Source organism: Pongo pygmaeus, chromosome 10 (assembly GCF_028885625.2).
Source record: "Pongo pygmaeus isolate AG05252 chromosome 10, NHGRI_mPonPyg2-v2.0_pri, whole genome shotgun sequence".
NCBI lineage: Eukaryota > Metazoa > Chordata > Mammalia > Primates > Hominidae > Pongo > Pongo pygmaeus.
The window spans coordinates 699,798-715,340 of record NC_072383.2 but is presented as its reverse complement, the minus strand read 5'-3'; the positions used below and the strand labels follow the sequence as shown (position 1 = coordinate 715,340).

Here is a 15,543-nt window from a genome sequence, read left to right as displayed (position 1 = left end):
TCGTCTTCAAGACTCAAGGTGACCAGAGTCGGTAGAATGAAAGAAGCATTGTTACTGATGCAAGAAACCCAATGCTTTATTTCAAATGTCAAAACACAACTTGCTGTACTGAAAGAGCAGGAAAGCTGGGACTATACTGGCCACAGTATCAGGGAAGTTGACGCAGCTCTTGCCTATTAGAAATCACAGGACTTACTGAGTGTGAGGATGCTGGATTTCAGAAGAGCCTGTTAATTATTTACACCGTGACCTACCCTAGCTATAATGCACTGTGCAGCAATGAACTCCTGACTCTAGCTGGGCCAATCTGATTTGCTAATGGCAGCTTAGACTTGAGGCTCAGAAGCACTGGGCCTTGTCCGGTAGGGGCTAGAATTGTGAAGTGATGGCCGGGAGCGGTGGTTCATGCCTGTAATCCCAGCACTTTGGGAGGCCGAGGCAGGCGGATAACGAGGTCAGGAGATTGAGACCATCCTGGCTACCACGGTGAAACCCTGTCTCTACTAAAAATACAAAAATTAGCCAGGCGTGGTGGCGGGTGCCTGTAGTCCCAGCTACTCAGGAGGCTGAGACAGGAGAATGGCGTGAACCCGGGAGGCAGAGCTTGCAGTGAGCCGAGATCGCGCCACTGGACTCCAGCCTGGGCGACAGAGAGAGACTCCGTCTCAAAAAAAAAAAAAAAAAAAAGAAGTGATGTAAGGCTAGGGCCAGATGGTCATGCCTGGTGAAGCTCAGAAAGAGAGAATGAAGGAGAACCTCAGAGAAGCAGAGATGAGAGACCCCAAAAAACAAACAGCAGTCATGGGTCCTGACTCCCACTCCAGCTCCCATCTTTTTGTGGGTCTACACAAAACCCCGTATCTACAAAAGCCCTTCTTTCTTTTTTCTGCTTGACTTGAACTAGTTGAGTGGGTTGCTTTTGCAACCAAGAAGTCTTAACTAAGACCCTCCCCTTCTCCACAGAGCTGAAAGATGAACCAGGCAGCTGTGCACAGTTGGAAGGTCAGGGAGAGGGTTGCCAAGAATTTAAAGATATTGTTTCCTTCTCTGTAGGAGATGGTGCTTGTCAGTCTGTGATTTTCTGTGAATCAGATCTCACAATCACAGACATGCCTCTCTGCCCCCACCTCCCCACCGCAGATAAACATAGCAACCGTTTCCAACCTTCAGCCTTCACTGAACTTCATTTCCTCTCTTGCACTTGAGCCTAGAGGAGTCAGAAACAAGCTCAAAGCCTTGTTAATGTGAATCTGACAGGCATGGTGGTGCATGCCTGTAATCCCAGCTACTCAGGAGGCTGAGGGAGGAGGATCTCTTGAGCCCAGGAGTTCAAGGCTACAATGAGCTATGATCATGCCACTGTACTCCAGCCTGGGTGACAGAGAGTCAAAACAAAACAAAATAAAACAAAACAAAAAGGCTCGTTAAGGTGAATCTAACTGGGCTTTGGCTTACCTTCTCTTTTTCGGGAGGTAAAAGGTTTCTGGAAGGTAGAAGGATGTATTGCAATGATTCCCCAACTTCAGTCACTAGCACACCACCTTCATGATTTTTGATGTGTCCACATATCAGTTGTACTATTATTTTCTTAATTAGACTTTATTATTTTCTTACCTTCACCTATGATATTTTTTAATGAAACCATGGCTTTGCAATACATATCATGTTTTTTCAAATATACATTAAAATGCAAAACTATTAAAATAATTTTTTTTTTAACCACCTAAGATCATTTTATGTGTACTACCTTAGGAAACAATGTCATACAGGCTTTGGAATCAGGCAGGCATGTTCAGGTAATACCTGTATGTCCTTGGGCAAGCCACACTCTCTAACCTCCAATTTTGTCATAATAAGTGTGTCTTCCTTAGGATTTTGATGAGGGCTAGATGGGTCAATTTGTGTGTGTGTGTGTGTGTGTCTGTGTGTGTGTTGCGTGTCTGTGTGTGTAGATGTGGGTCTCACTATGTTGCTCAGGCTGGTCTCAAACTCCTGGGCTCAAATGATCCTCCTGCCTCCTGGAATTACAGATGTAAGCCACTGCACCCAGCCCTGGATGGGATGATTTAAACACTGTGTTTCAACTGCCTAGCACATGCGTAACACCTAGCAAGTACTCAGTCAATGTTAACCATTGCTGTTGTTCCTGCATTCTCTATTTCTTCACTTTGTCTGTTTCTCTGTATTTCCTTTCTTTCTTTTTTGGTCTGTTTGAAACAGGAACCAGCATGAAGTGGGTTTGCTTACTGGAGTATATGAAATTTATGTAAAGCCCTCAGGGACCAGGACAGAAAGGTAAGTGTGGCGCCTCTGCTGGGTCCGGGTGTGTATAATAGAATCTTATGATGTGACTTATTATCCCGTCATGCTTGTGTGGTTGAGATAATAACATTGTTTCTACAGAACCTGCTTTAAAGGGTCAAAGCCCTCATGGATGTTATCTAGCTCATCTCTATTAAGTGTGGACAAGTGTTATCTTCCACAAGTGTTATCTTCCTCATTTTTCAGGTGGAGAAATCAAGACCCCAACAGAGGGCTGACCCGGTTACTCAGCAATGCTCTGGCAGAAACACACAAAAGAGTCCGTGGCTTGTGATTCACAGGCCAAGACGTTGCCTTAGCGCAGCACTCCCCATGTTGACGTGGAAGGTGGTAATGGCAGTGAGCAAAAAAGTGATCCATGCACAGATAAATTTGTGAACGCCGGATGAAACAAAGTTAAAATAGGTGGGGTTTTTTTTCTGTAGGATTTCTCCGTCTTTCATAAGATAACATGCATGATGATTCTCCGAGAGAGATAGAGCATACATAATTTTCCAAATGTGAGCATTAAGTATACCTACTTAGGGACTCTAAAGATAGTGTTCCTCAGAGCACTAGTTTGGGAAATAGCGTCTTAGTTGATCATACTGTCTTGAAAGCTACTCTTCTAATTTCTTTTTGTTATAAAAGAAAGCTGCTTTTGGAATGCTAAAACAAAAACAAAAACAAATCCCATGTCTGAAATCATCCTACCCCCGTATCACCCTAGTCCCACCCTAGGGACTAAGATTTCATTCCTGTATCACTCGTTGCTACACGCCTGGGGAACTGCCTGCCTTTGATCACATACTTACTAATGGGTAATATTTCAACTCTATTTGGTTCTTAAGTTATTTTATTTTATTTGTGAGATGGAGTTTTGCTCTTGTTGCCCAGGCTGGAGTGCAATGGTGCAATCTTGGCTCATTGCAACCTCCACCTCCCGTGTTCAAGCAATTCTCCTGCCTCAGCCTCCCAAGTAGCTGGGATTACAAGCACATACCACCACACCCAGCTAATTTTGTATTTTTAGTAGAGACGGGTTTTCTCCCTGTTGGTCAGGCTGGTCTTGAACTCCTGACCTCAGGTTATCCGCCCGCCTTGGCCTCCCAAAGTGCTGGGATTACAGGCATGAGCCACTGCCCCCGGCCAAGTTATTTTTTTAATTCGTAATTTTTCTTTTTTTTTTTTTTAATTTTGAGGACTTAAAATAATACAAGAAAATAATAACTTCTAATTTTTAAAAGGAAAGTATTGATAGAAAGTTAGTGTTAGGAGAAATGTCATATTATACAGAAAGGACGTGAAGTCCCACAGAGGCCAGGTCACATGGCAAGACAATAGCATACCCACAAATAGAAGAGAAGTATCCTGTCTCTTGGCACAGACTGTTTTTCACTGCTGAAGTGTTCCTTCGCTTTGATTTATAGGTGAGGTGTATTGCTGAGCCAGTTGAACGATCTTGACTCTGTGTTTCTCATTTAGATATTTAATATAAAATACTGTGTGGGAAGAAAAGGAAGTATGGAAGCATCTGTTTTACAAATATGAAGTAGACACAAAGCTCTCTTTCCACAGAGAGTACTCCTTTATAATACCAACGTGAGAGGTCAGGACCAATCCCACGTTACAGACTCACCCTGCTCACACTAGGCTTTTACGTAGCGCAGTGGCCATGTTAAGGACTGATGAGCTGTAGGAGAAATGAAGCATAGTCAGGGAAGAGGACCTGAAAAGGAGATGATGTGATAGAGGATTCACACTTTATCACTTTTGTTTTCTGAAGAGATTTGAGATGGCTTAAAATGAAGACCATGCATATCAGAATTGGTGTTTTGTTGTTGTGTGTTTTGTTTTGTTTTTGTTTTTGTTTGAGACAGAGTCTCACTCTGTTGCCCAGGCTGGAGTGCAGTGGCACCATCTGGGCTCACTGCAACCTCTGCCTCCCGGGTTCAAGCAATTCTCCTGTCTCAGCCTCCTGAGTTGCTGAGATTACAGGCATCTGCCACCACAGCTGACTAATTTTTGTGTTTTTAGTAGAGACGGGGTTTCACCATGTTGGCCAGGCTGGTCTCGATCTCCTGACCTCAGGCAATCTGCTCACCTCAGCCTCTCAAAGTGCTGGGATTACAGGCATGAGCCACCATGCCCGGCCAATTCCAGGGGACTTTTTAAAAATGTTCACAAAAAACAAAAAAGAATGAGGGTAGTATAAGACTCAGGACTCTCCATTCAAAATGAACAAATGTTAACACTTAGTCATATGTTCTCTAGACCTTAAAAACAAAAAGAAGGAATGAAACATTACAGATACAGTTGAAGTCCCTGTATCAGTGTGATGGGCTAGCTATGCTACAGTAACAAACATATACTCCCACAATTTTAGTGGCTTAAGGAAACAGAGATCCATTTCTCAGTCATGCCTCATGTTCACTGTGGGTCACTTGGAAACTGTCGTACACTGTCTTCACTCCAGGACCCAGCGGATGAAGTGGACTGAACCACTGAAATCTGAAACATTGATGATCACTACAGCAAAGGGAAGAGCTCGGTAAATTGTGCATATCGTTCTTGGATCTTCCACCCAAAGTAACACTTTCACCTACATTTATTGGCCACGGTAAGTCATGTGGTCCTGCCTAACTTCAAAGAATGTAAGGACAATACAACAATCCTAGCCATGTACTGGAAGGAAATCCAGAAGATTCCTTTTTTTTTTTTTTTTTTTTGAGATGGAGCCTTGCTCTGTCGCCAGGGTGGAGTACAGTGGTGCGACCTCGGCTCACTGCAACCTCCGCCTCCGGGGTTCAAGTGATTCCCCTGCCTCAGCCTCCCGACTAGCTGGGACTACAGGCGCACCCCACCATGCCTGGCTAATTTTTTTTTGTATTTTAATAGAGACATGTATTTCACCATGTTGGCCAGAATGGTCTCTATCTCCTGACCTTGTGATCGACCGCCTCAGCCTCCCAAAATGCTGGGATTACAGGTGTGAGCCACCGCGCCTGGCCAGAAAGATTCTTAAAGAGACCTAATGACTATCACAGTCCCAGAACTACTTCCCTCTCCCTCTAGAAGCAGCCACACGAACGTGATGTGTATCTAGACCCTATTTTATATTTTCACTACAAATACACTGTAATATAGTTGGTATTCATTTACATATTTTATGAAGTATTTGCTGATGGGATCATCCTTTTATAATGTACAATTTTTAGTCAATAATTTTCAGGATTTATCAATGCTGAATCATGCAGATCTAGTTCATTGATTTAAACAGTCATATAGAATTCCATATTAGAAATATACTTTGATTTATTTATCTATTCTCCTACAAATGAACAAACTATTTACAATTTTTTTTTTTTTTTTTTTTGAGATGGAGTCTCACCCTGTTGCCCAGGCTGGAGTGTAATGGTGCAATCTTGGCTCACTGCAACCTCCGCCTCCCGGGTTCAAGTGATTTTCCTGCCTCAGCCTCTTCAATAGCTGGGATTACAGTCACGTGCCACCAAGCCTGGCTAATTTTTTTTTTTTTGAGACGGAGTCTGGCTCTGTCACCCAGGCTGGAGTGCAGTGGTGCAATCTTGGCTCACTGGAAGCTCCGCCTCCCGGGTTCACACCATTCTCCTGCCTCAGCCTCCCGAGTAGCTGGGACTACAGCACCACCACGCCTAGCTAATTTTCATATTTTTAGTAGAGACGGGGTTTCACCATATTGACCAGGCTGGTCTTGAACTCCTGACCTTGTGATCTGCCCGCCTCGGCCTCCCAAAGTGCTGGGATTGCAGGTGTGAGCCACCGTGCCCGGCCGGACTATGGACATTTTCAAGTTTTCTAGATATTGTCAAGTTATTCTCACAAATGACCTTGTCATTTACACTTCTGCCAGATGTGCATGAGAGTTCTCATTTTCAAACCTCTTTGCCAACATTTGCTATTGTCGAACATTTTACTTTTGGCCAGTTCCATGGGTGTGAAATTGTATCTTATTGTTGTTTTTAAATTGTATGTCCCTGGTTGCTAGTGAGTGGAGCCTTTTTTCATATTTGGTCATTGAGTTTCTTTTTCTGCTGCACAGTACTGTTCAAATTCTTTGCCCATTTATCTGCTGGGCTGTTTATGTTTTTCCTTTTTTTTTTTTTGAGACGGAGTTTCACTCTTGTTGCCCAGGCTGGAGTGCAATGGCACGATCTTGGCTCACTGCAACCTCTGCCTCCCAGGTTCAAGTGATTCTCCTGCCTCAGCCTCCCGAGTAGCTGGGATTACAGGCACCTGCCATCATGCCCAGCTAATTTTTGTATTTTTAGTACAGACGGGGTTTCACCATGTTGGCCAGGCTGGTCTCAAACTCCTGACCTCAGGTGATCCACCTGTCTCGGCCTCCCAAAGTGCTGCATGAGCCACTGCTCATGCAAAGTGCAGGCATGAGCCACTGCTCATGCAAAGTGCAGGCATGAGCCACTGCACCCAGCCCTTTAGGAGCTCTTTATACCTTTTGAATCAAACGCTTTGTCTGTTACACATGTGGCCATCTCCAGGTGATTCTGGTATACCCTCCCCCTACACATCAACCACAACCACCAACCATTCTTTTTGTTGTTGTTTTTGAGACAGGATCTCCTCACTCTGTTGCCCAGGCTGGAGTACAGTGGTGATCTCGACTCACTGCAACCTCCACCTCCCAGGCTCAAGCGATTCTCCTGCCTCAGCCTCCCAAGTAGCTGGGACTATCACACCTGGCTAATTTTTGTATTTTTTGTAGAGGCGAGGTTTTGCCATGTTGCCCAGGTTGGTCTTGGACTCCTGAGCTCAGGACTGTGCTTAACCCAACACAACCTTGTCCAGATCTAGCCATTCAAACATTTGTTGTAATTTAGGCAAGTACAGAATACATCCTCTGTTCATGGAGGGGGTTACTTAGGGGTAGAAGGAATATATAAAATGAGTCTATATATTTTTTTATTTCAAATTTTTTTAATTTAAAAAAGTTTTTTTTTGGTTTTTATTTTTTATTTTTTATTTTTTGTAGAGACAGGGTCTTGCTATGTTGCCCAGGCTGGCGACAAAATCCTGGGTTCAAGAATCTCTATATATATAGACTCATTTTATGTATTCCTTCTATCCCTAAGTAACAGTTACTTTTATCCAAAGATCAGCCGGTCCAAATGCCCTTCTCATAGAGGGCTTCTTTGACCTAGCAGGCAATGGAAGTGTTTAAAATAAGCTGACCAGTTCCTTAAATGAAACTGAATTTGTGTTACTCTCTAACAGACCAAGGCTGAGCAGTCAATGGTGCCCTGTGCTCATGAATGGACAGTAGTGTCTTGCAAAGGTACCATGAGCTGAAAAGACATTCTTAAGTGCAAAAATAGTGTGGTAATTAGAGGAGTAAGTGGAGAGTCCATTTCTTCTTAAAACGTCATCGTTATTAAAATAGGCTAAGTGCAAGGGTGTTGGGATTATGACGTTATTTACGGTGTTTTTCCCTTCTCTATTCTCCAAATATTCTATAATGAACTTACACTATACTAATAATTCAAAAATCATAATGAGAAGTAAAACCAAAATGTAACCCACTGTGATGATAAGGATTCTCAGTTTCTCAAGTAGATGTTCATCTCAAGCAGTAAACGGGGTGGGGAAAAATCCAAGGCAGAAAAGCATAAGGGTCTTTCCCACTTTCAAGCTTTTCAAAGTCAAGTCGAAAGTGCTAGAAAACTGAAGCTTTACGTGGAAAACGGGGGAGGACGTGGCCAAATGCTGTGACAGAAAAGTACAAAGAGGAAGAACTGCTGATGGAAGGGGAGGAACAGAATGGACGAGGAGGGAAGAGGGAGGCTTGGCCAAGTTCAAGTGTATTCTGGAATAGGAGGTGTGTATGCCTGGGGGAGCAAGGCAGCAAGGAACAGAGGAAAGAATACAGGGACATTTGATGTCCAAGACTCACGTGGAAGCCGTGGCTCTGTCCTTTGCTAGTGTTTGGCCATGGGCTGTTGGCACAGCCTGGTCTGTAAAATAAAGGGGTATGCAGGGTCGTCCTGTGACCCATGTGTGATGACATTATAGGAAAACATTTGGGGAACACAGAGGTTCTGTCCGCAGGTTACTTAGTCTTAATGAGAAAAGGGCTTGACCTCAGCCTCTTGAAGAAGGTACAAAAAGACAGAGAGAGAAAAGAGCACCAGAGGAGTGCTAGTAAAGAGCAGAAAGAGAAAAAAACTCCCGGCTGGGGCACAGTGGCAAGAGTGCATGCGAGAACAGCGCCAGAGCCTCCAAACACAGGGGCCCATCCATCACCATCCCTTCCTCATTCACTGTGAGTGACCTGGGGTTATGTGCCTGCTGGGCCTCAGGAGACAGATTTAGGGGGGACACTGGACAGGCACTGTATGTATCTAAAGTCTAATCGTGTTATTTTTTTAAATTTATTTTTCTTTGTCTTTCTTTTTTTTTTTTTTTTTTTGAGATGGAGTCTTGCTCTGTTGCCCAGGCTGGAGTGCAATGGCGTGATCTCAGCTCACTGCAACCTCCGCCTCCCAGGTTCAAGCGATTCTCCTGCCTCAGCCTCTCGAGTAGCTGGGATTACAGGCATGCACCACCACATCTGGCTAATTTTTGTATTCTTAGTAGAGACGGGGTTTCACCATGTTGGCCAGGCTGGTCTTGAACTCTTGACCTCGTGATCTGCCTGCCTCAGCCTCCCAAAGTACTGGGATTACAGGCATGAGCCACCGCACCCGGCCCTCTTTTTCTTTTTCTCTTTCTTTTTTTTTTTTTTAAGACAGAGTTTCACTTTTGTTGCCCAGGCTGGAGTGCAATGGCCCGATCTCAGCTCACCACAACCTCTGACTCCTGGGTTCCAGTGATTCTCCCACCTCAGCCTTCTGAGTAGCTGGGACTATAGGCATGTGCCACCACGCCTGGTTAATTTTTGTATTTTTAGTAGAGACAGGGTTTCTCCATGTTGGTCAGGCTGGTCTTAAACTCCCGACCTCAGGTGATCTGCCCGCCTCAGCCTCCCAAAGTGTTCCGAAAGTGCTGGGCGCCGTGAGCCACCATTCCCAGCCTTTTTTTTTTTTTTTAGAGACAAGGTCTGGCTCTGTCACCCAGGTTGGAGTGCAGTGGCATAATCATAGCTCACTATAATTTACCACCATGCTCAGCTAATTATTTTTATTTGTTTTTTTGTAGCGACGGGGTCTTGCTATGTTGCCCAGGCTGGTTGCAAACTCCTTGGGCTCAAGTGATCCTTTTGCCTTGGTCTCCCAAAGTGCTGGGATGACAGGCCTGAGCCACCATGCCCAGCCTGTTATTTCTTATTAAATCTCTTTGCACAATATTGGGAGAGCTTGCCAGCAAAGGGCAGCAAGTCATCTAGAAAGATGCATTTTGATAGGTGGAAACTTAACACCAAATGAAGAGGGATTTTTTTTCCTGCCCCAGTGGCCCTCACTTTCTGTGCCTTGAAGCTTGCGTCCCTTAACTGCTGAAATTCCCCAAGACACAGTTGACTTCAGGGGCAAATCGCTACCTTGGTGCTCTCTCCGTCGTATACCTTGAAAGCTGAGGATTGTGTTTTGGTTTTTTTCTCTCCCTAAAAGGTAGCTGTACTCTGTCTTCCTTTTAACCACAGTTCCCTAGAAAATAAGAACTGTGACAAGCAAAAGGAGATGGGTACAGGAATAGGCCTTACTCCTCTTCTCCCCCAGTTCCTCAGCCCTAGATCCCAGGGACACTAACCATGGTTGCAGTTTTCATTGAGGAATTAAGGCCTACAAAGAAAATCTAATTCACAGTAACCTAAGCTTGACTCTTGGCTTAGAAATCCCAGCTTCAGGAAAAGCCTGCCTGTTAGGTTCTTTCCTCACTCTGCTGAGGTAGCTCTTATTAGCTCTATTTTATACAGGTGGCTCCTCAGACTTAGAGAGATTAAGTCAGTTTCCCAAAGTCTGTAGTGGTGTATAGTAACATTTTAAATATTACCTTCAGTACTGGCTCTTTTTTACATGTAACTCAGTGATTGCCAAGGAAGATGGGGCTGCACACCCCCATAAGGGTATTCGAGTGTGTGTGTGTGTGTGTGTGTAAGGAGGAGGTTGAAAATTATATTCCATATAATATTATTTGTGCTTGAAAAAGAACCCATTGCTTTCATTTTACAATGAAACTTGTACGTTTGTGAAAAGTAAAATGGGACAGAAATCTTCTTGACTGTTGGGGATCTGCAAAGATATCCTCTTTAATGTGGAGGATGTTCAGAGCAGGGAGAGTGAGATGTTTATATTCTATTTATCAGTCAGGGGCTGTGGGTTAAATACAGCAGCCTAGCCTTTGCCAAGTCTCCACTGACCACATGCTCCTGCTTTGGATCATTGATGTTTTGTATTTAATTTAATCTTGCAATGAAATTCTTCTCAGAGCTTTGTCATTTATGACTTCACTCTTTCTCATAAATAGCCACAGTTTTTCTCCTCTATTTAATAACAGAGGAAGAAAAAACAATCGTGACATAAAATGAAAAGGAATGCAATATAAGATTTTATGTATAGTATAATCTCAACTTTATTAATAATTTTTAAATGAATTTATAAAAGTTAATATGACGGCTGGGCGCAGTGGCTCATGCCTGTAATCCCAGCACTTTGGGAGGCCGAGGCGGGCGGATCACGAGGTCAGGAGATCGAGACCATCCTGGCTAACACGGTGAAACCCCATCTCTACTAAAAATACAAAAAATTAGCTGGGTGTGGTGGCGGGCGCCTGTAGTCCCAGCTACTCAGGAGGCTGAGGCAGGAGAATGGTGTGAACCCGGGAGGCGGAGCTTGCAGTGAGCCGAGATCGCACCACTGCAGTCCAGCCTGGGTGACAAAGCGAGACTCCGTTTCAAAAAAAAAGGTTAATATGAGAGGGAATGTGCTGCAATGGAAGAAGCACAGACCTGAAGCCAGAAAGACTCAGGTGTGAATATTGTCTCTGCCCCGACTGGCTGTATGAACTTGGGCAAGCTACTTAAACTTTCTGATCCCCAGTTGTTTTATTTGCAAAAATGGGGAGGGGGAAGAACTGTATTTATATCAGAGAAGCTGAATTAAATTATAACTAATTAAATGAAATACTTGACACACAGAGAACCCTCAATAAATGATCTTATTATTCTGAGTAGGGAATACAAAGAGCCCGCTTCATGGGCACGTGACCACGCAAACAGGACTCCAGACTGGGTTCAATGCTCTGCTGTTGCCTTCTTGAAGTTCTTCATAACTTGGGAACAAGGGGCCTAGGTTTTCATTTTGCACTGGACTCCGCAAATGACACACACACGGCACACACACAGAGAAAAGATTAAAAAGCAATAAACCAATTACATCAATTTTTTCTATTTTCTATTTTTTATTTTTATTTTTATTTTTAGAGAGTCTTGCTCTGTCACTGTGGCTGGAGTGCAGTGGCATGATCTTGGTTCACTGCAACCTCCACTTCCTGGGTTCAAGCGATTCTCCCGTCTCAGCCTCCCGAGTGGCTGGGACTATAGGCGCCCACCATCACACCCGGCTAATTTTTGTGTTTTTAGTACAGGCAGGGTTTCACCATGTTGGCCAGGCTGGTCTCGAATTCCTGACCTCAAATGATCCACCCACCTCGGCCTCCCAAAGTGCTGGGATTATAGGTGTGAGCCACCATGCCCGGCCTACATCAAATGTTTAATAGAAATAAATAAAAACAAAAAGCAGTAAACCAAAATGTAAACAATGTTTAATCTCTGGATGATTTTCTTTTTCCTTTTTTGTTTTTCTGGGGCGGGGGGACGGGGGTTCGCTCTGTCGCCCAGGCTGTAGTGCAGTGGCACAAGCTTGGCTCACTGCAGCTCTGCCTCCCAAGTAGCTGGGACTAGGCATGTGCCACCACATCTAGCTAATTTTTATATTTTTTGTAGAGACAGGATTGTGCCATGTTGCCCAGGCTGGTCTGGAACTCCTGGACTCAAGTGATCCACCCACCTCGACCTCCTAAAGTGCTGGGATTACAGGCGTGAACCACTGTGTCTGGCCTCCGGGTGGTTTTAAGTGGGGACTTTTATTTCTCACACAGTCTTCTGTATATTCTATATTTTCTACAAGAAATATATATTGCTTTTCTAATCAGGAAAAAAAGTGAATATATGCATGTGCCTTTACAAAATTGTTCTCATTCTGCAGATGAGTGAAACCAAGGTAACAGATGGGAAGGAAATGACTCACGTAAGATCACACAGCAATCGATGTCACATTATGACAATGTTCAGGAAACTGCATTTCCATTTTTGCACCCCACTCTCTTGGGTCTGAGTTACCCACAGCTTTTCTAACAAGAATCTCGTTGGCATCTGACTTGACTTGGGGACCTAGCACTACACTATGCAGAAGGGGGCCCCCCTCAGACGCCCGGTATCAGTTAGTTTGTGCTTATCTGCAGGGGCTCACTGCTATGGGAGTTTCAGAAGTAGAAGCCACAGTCCCTGTTCTCAAAAGGCTTACAGATGGGTACTTACAGTTGCATATGAAACAGTGATGTCAGTACTGTTGTGCAGACTCTGAATGCTGTAAGAACAGCAGGGGAAGGAACTGGTTGTCAGAGGAGCAACCAAGAACCGTTGGCACAAAATCTTTTTACCAGGGTTGTTCACAAAAGAAAAAATGCTGGAAGCTCTGCTCCTTTTAATTTCCCCCAGCTACCCTGTGTAGGCACCTGAAGGTAAACAGTATGAAGGAGAAGGGGATAGAAATGCACAAGATAGTTCTCATTTTGCATATTCCATAGTTCATAGTATTGAAGGTCTTCTTTGACAAACCCCACTGAAGTTTCTTGATTTCACCTTCACCATGGCTAAAAGCAGCAGCTCGCCCCCACACTTTGATTTTTCCCTTCTGTACTTTCTCTTCCCCTTCTGTTTCTCTCGGTGAGGGGTCCAAATTGGAAACTTTTTTTGTCCCACGGCCCACCATAAGGGTTCGTTCTGTGAACCTCTGTCTATTTCATCCCTGCTTACCTAACAGCTCTTTCCCCAAGAACCAAACTTTAAGTTCCTCTCAGCAGCACAGTAAATCTTCAGAGGCTAATACCTGTTTTTTTTTCCTTGAGACGGAGTTTCGCTCTTGTTGCCCAGGCTGGAGTGCAATGGCACAATCTCGGCTCACTGCAACCTCTGCTTCCTGGGTTCAAGCGATTCTCTCACCTCAGCCTCCTGAGTAGCTGAGATGACAGGCGCCCGCCACCATGCCCAGCTAATTTTTGTATTTTTAGTAGACACGGGGTTTCACCATGTTGGTCAGGCTGGTCTTGAACTCCTGACCTCAGGTGATCCACCCGCCTTGGCCTCCCAAAGTGCTGGGATTACAGGTGTGAGCCACCATGCCCAGCCCACAGACTAATATCTTTAAGGAACTTCTAGAAATCATCTCTGGCCGAGTCATCCAGGCGTGAACAAGAGGTTCTGGGCTGAGATCAAAGAGAACAAGGGGAAAATTCAGCAGTTACACAGCCGGGCTCATACTGAAGGGATTGGCATGAATATTAACATCAACTCCATTTACGAGGTTCTTTTACCCTGTGCCAGGCAGGTAATTTGCTTGATATGCATGATCTGATTTAATTTAGTTCTCATAGTGATCTTTCTAAAGTAGGCACTATGATCCCATCTTCACAGGCAGAAAGGAAGCAAAGTAAGTTGCTCAAAAACACAGCTAGTCAACACCCCCAGAATGTACCATGCCAAGAGTGAACTCTAATGTAAACTGTGGACTTTGGGTGATAATGATGTGTCAATGTAGGTTCAATGATTGCAACAAATGTACCACTCTGGTGTGGGATGTTGACAATGGGGGAGGCCATGAGTTGGGGTGATAGAGGAGAACTCTCTGTACTTTCTGATTGATTTTGCTGAGAACCTAAAACAGCTCTGAAAAACAAAGTCTATTTAAACACACACACACACACACACACACACACCTAGTAAATAGCAGGACCAGGAGTTAAGGCTAGGTCTGTCTCCTTAGGTGATGGTGAGTTATTATCAACAACATGTTGAACTCCACCGTACAGGTAGCAATAATGACGTGTATGTGTGTGTGTGCATGTATTGAGGATTGAGGGGATCTGTGTTAAAAAAGAAAGAATTGGAAGGAAGAAATCTCAAATTGAGTCCTGACTCCATCACCAGCTGTGTGATCCTGGACAGGACACTTTGGTTTTAGTTTCCTCATCTATAAATTGCCACTGGATCATTGTGAAGATCAAATCAAATAAAATATGTACAAAGTACTCTGAAAGCATAAAGTATTCTGAAAGCAACTATTCCTGTATTAGTTTCTCTCTCTCTCTCTCTCACACACACACACACTCTCAAATGTACACATCTGTGTGATTAAAGGGATAGCCAGGAAACTCATCTCGTAAGTCTCTAGCCCCACCTTGACACTGAACTACTTCTCTCATTTGTAAAATGAAGTGGTGGTTGAACTGGTACCTCCATTGGAGGGTTTGTTGTGGTTTTCTTGAGACTCTAAGCTCTGATTTCCGTCCTCTACTCAGAACTCCATTCCTATGTCCCCATCCAGTCTTAAAGACTTGGCTGCTGTCTTTTCTGTCCACTCTCCACTGCCACCTTCGAGCTTGCATCCTCCCCACACCCCGACCGGAGTCCCTTGTGCAATTCGAGACACAGTGCATCAGTGACATTCAGACATCTCTGTCTGAGGAACACTTTGTGGTTTCCCTGCCATTTAGAAAAGCTTTTAGCTGTAGAAATTTTCCAACATACACAAAAACAGAGAGAGTAATACATCTTCATGTGCCCAAAACCCATTTTCAACAATTATCAACACACAAGCAATCTAGTTTCATCTGTATTTCCACTCACCACCCTACCAGTGGATTATTTTGAAGCAAATACTATACATCATATTGTTCCATCTAAAATAATCTTTAAAAACAATGACTCTTTTTATTAACATAACCAAAATACTGACCGGGCACAGTGGCTCATGCCTGTAATCCCAGCACTTTGGGAGGCCAAGATGGGCAGATCACGACGTCAGGAGCTCGAGACCATCCTGGCTAACACGGTGAAACCCCGTCTCTACTAAAAATACAAAAAATTAGCCGGGCGTGGTGGTGGGCGCCTGTAGTCCCAGCTACTCAGGAGGCTGAGGCAGGAGAATCGCTGGAACCCAGGAGGTGGAGCATGCAGTGAGCCGAGATTGC

The 15,543-nt window shown here is 44.2% G+C and overlaps 1 long non-coding RNA gene across 1 annotated transcript in view; it reads left to right on the top strand.

Moving 5' to 3' along the window:
* LOC134737653 (uncharacterized) overlaps positions 1 to 14,629 on the top strand; it is a 44,085-nt gene extending 29,456 nt beyond the window's left edge. The window contains exons 2-4 of the long non-coding RNA XR_010122763.1: positions 2,509 to 2,727; positions 4,778 to 4,921; positions 12,239 to 14,629. This is a non-coding gene — a long non-coding RNA (uncharacterized LOC134737653). The remainder of the gene's footprint in view (positions 1 to 2,508; positions 2,728 to 4,777; positions 4,922 to 12,238) is intronic.
* The last annotated feature ends 914 nt before the right edge of the window (positions 14,630 to 15,543 follow it).